We start from the raw sequence: 3,046 nt of genomic DNA, 5'->3' as shown, positions 1-3,046 counted from the left end.
TTAGAATGTATACTAAAAGCCTAGTTTTTTGTATGAACATTTATTTTGAAATGAGAATCACATTGGTCAAATGTCTGCATTTAGTAAAATGCAGTTGCCCATTTAATTTATATTGAAGATAACATGGTGTGCGGTGTCACACAGAAGATCATGTTATCAGTTCTTTATAAATTATAAATAGTAGCTCACAACCAAGATGGATTGGGACAAACTATTGGAATGACTGTAGTGTAATTTAGTACTAGTTTATCTTGACTATTAAATTACACTAGTACACTATGTGTGTATTGAGCAGGACCATTTGAGGTTGTTCCTTTTATACTGACTGCATAAAAGAACATAACCTCTGTTATTATGGATGTGCGTACTCTTAATCCCAATATAATAACAAGCACATATACTTAGTTTTTATTTCTTTAATTTATCAATGAGTGAGATTTATTCGTTAAATCAATAGGCCTGATAAGTTGAGAAAAAAATATTATTTATATGGTGTGTTGTTGATTATAGAAGGAAACTGTGTCCTAGTTATCTAGGTTGATGATGTCCCCAAGCTCATAAGGATTGTCATGTAAACCCTGCAGGTGGACTTAGTCCTGTTAGAGTGTATACTAAAAGTCTAGTTCTTTGTAAACATTTATAAGAATCACATTGGTCAAATGTTTACATTTATGCTAAGTGTAGTTGTACATTTAATTTATATTGTAGATAACATGGTGCGAGGAGTGTTGGAGTGTATACTAAAAGCCTAGCTTTTGTATAAACATTTATAAGAATCACATTGGTCAAATGTCTACATTTATATATACCAAATGTAGATGTTCAATTAATTTATATTGTAAATAACATAGTGTGTGGTGTCACACACAAAAGATCGTGTTATCGGTTCTTTATAAATTATAAACAGTAGCTCACGACTAAGATGGAAAGGAACAAATTATTGGAATAGTCGTAGTGTAATTAGGTATTAGTTTATCTTGACTAATAGATTACACTAGTACACTCTAAGTGTATTGAGCAGGACCATTTAAGGTAAGTTCTTTTTATATTGATTTAATAAAAGAACTAGACCTTAGTTATTATGGAAGTGTGTGCTCTTAATCCTAATATAATAACAAGCACATATATTTAATATTTATTTCTTTGACTTATCAAAGGGTGAGATTTAGCTCGATAAATCAAAATGGCCGATAAGTTGGGAAATGATGCTACTTATAGTGTGACTTGTTGATTATAGAAGGAAACTGTGTCCTAGTAATCTAGGTTGATAATGCCCCGAAGAGGAGCTCATAAAGATTGTCATGTTAAACCCTGCGGGTGGACTTAGTCCGACATGACAATAAGGTTGAGTGGTACTACTCTTGGACTAAGATATTAATTAAATGAGTTGTCAGTAACTCACTTAATTAGTGGACATTCGACATCTTAAACACAGGGAGACTAACACACTCATAATAAGAAGGAGTCCAAAAATATAATTTGGGATTTGTGCGGTAGTTCAATAATAATTCTTTAGTGGTATGAACTATTATTGTAAAATACCGAAAATGATAAGGGAATTTTCCGGAATTTTTAGAAATTTTTCGAGAATTTTTCGGAGCTCGTATGGACATGTTAACGGGGACAAAAACAGGGTCCGGGAAAGGTCTGTTTAGGTTACCCTGTTTTAATGAGGAAAAGATTTATTTTCTTTTCCTTTTCCTTTTCCTTTTCTTTTTCTTGTTCTTTATATTTTTCTTTATTTCCTCGCCGTTTCTTTTCTCACTCGCGCACCCGAGCGCACCCTTTCTCCTCGCGCCGACGCCTCTTCCTCGTGCTCGACTCCTTGCCCTAACCGCCGGCCCCGGCGGTTCTCTCCTCTGCCGACGCCAGCGACCCTCCTCTCTGCCTTAGTTCTACCGCCGGCCGAACCCCGAACCTTGTTTTCTTCTTCTTTCCGTGTGCCCTAGCGCCGCCACCCGAGAACCCGCGCCTTCTCTCGATTGGTGGCAGCGCCGAGACGAAGCCGAGCGCCGGCCACAGGTTCAGCACCAGTCTCCGGTGCCTAGTTCCTCCCTGTGTACTGCCGCTGTTGCTCTTTTGCACAGTGCCGGCCAATTTCTTCTCTGCCGCCGGCGACTAGAGCCACCGCCGATCGCTCTGTGCCCTTCTACTTCTCTGCCGCCACTCTAACCGGAGCCGAGACCTTCTCACAGCAGTGCTGCCGGCCGGGAATCCTCTGTGCCCTAGCTGTGAGCATTTCTTCCTCCTCAGAGCAGTGGTGATACGGTATTGTGACAGAAAGGTGAGGGTTTAGGTCGTGATCTAGTGTTCTGTTCTTGTTCTATAGCTACTGTTGATCATAACATTAGATCGGTACCTTTTGGTTTTTCAGATCCTTGGTACAACAGATCGGCGATATTAGAGTTGCCCTATTCCGGCAGCCACTTTTTGTAGCAATCGACAGCACCTTTCCTGCCTGTTGAATTAAGGTAAGGATTAGGGTTTTGATATTTGTGGTAGATTATTGCTAGTTGAGTTAGCAATAATTAATAATTAGGTTTGGAAGTTATGTAATGGTGTAATTGGGGTTAACGAAACTAACCCTAACTGGTTAGTGGGTTAGAAATTTGTTTAGCTATTTGTTTATAATTAAATTAGCTAAACTGTGCGATTTAACACAGGACTTTGATTCGAGACGAGCATCTCGACGTCCGAGTTGGACCATTTCGATTGGAGGCGGGTACTTTGACTTATGTCTTTTGATATGCATAATAAAGTGTTTAACATATAGCAATGATTGTGTTATCTTTTTGATTCGGTTGGTCACTACATGATCTGTTACATGTTGTTTGTTTATTTATTATGCACTTATATGCTGCATTTGTTTGGATGCATTGATTGACATGCATACAGGATTATGACTCACTCGGTCTGACGACCTGTTACCTTTATACTTTGATCCGGTCAGTACAGTTATCTTCTGATTTCATTTCAGTTGCATTTATCCTCCTCATATTCAGGAGACTGTACGCATGATTAGTGTTGTCTGTTATTTGTTTTATTA

At 38.4% G+C, this 3,046-nt stretch overlaps 1 long non-coding RNA gene across 1 annotated transcript; it reads left to right on the top strand.

The window, feature by feature from the left end:
- Nucleotides 1-2,192: 2,192 nt before the first annotated feature.
- LOC122039691 lies at nucleotides 2,193-2,723 on the top strand. Its single transcript, XR_006128336.1, has 3 exons — nucleotides 2,193-2,284; nucleotides 2,375-2,471; nucleotides 2,664-2,723. It is a non-coding gene; the product is annotated as an uncharacterized LOC122039691 (long non-coding RNA).
- The last annotated feature ends 323 nt before the right edge of the window (nucleotides 2,724-3,046 follow it).

The sequence above is a fragment of the Zingiber officinale genome, chromosome 2A, assembly GCF_018446385.1.
Source record: "Zingiber officinale cultivar Zhangliang chromosome 2A, Zo_v1.1, whole genome shotgun sequence".
Classification (NCBI taxonomy): Eukaryota; Viridiplantae; Streptophyta; class Magnoliopsida; order Zingiberales; family Zingiberaceae; genus Zingiber; species Zingiber officinale.
The sequence above is the reverse complement of the archived record's forward strand: the minus strand, read 5'-3'. Positions and strand labels throughout refer to the sequence as shown.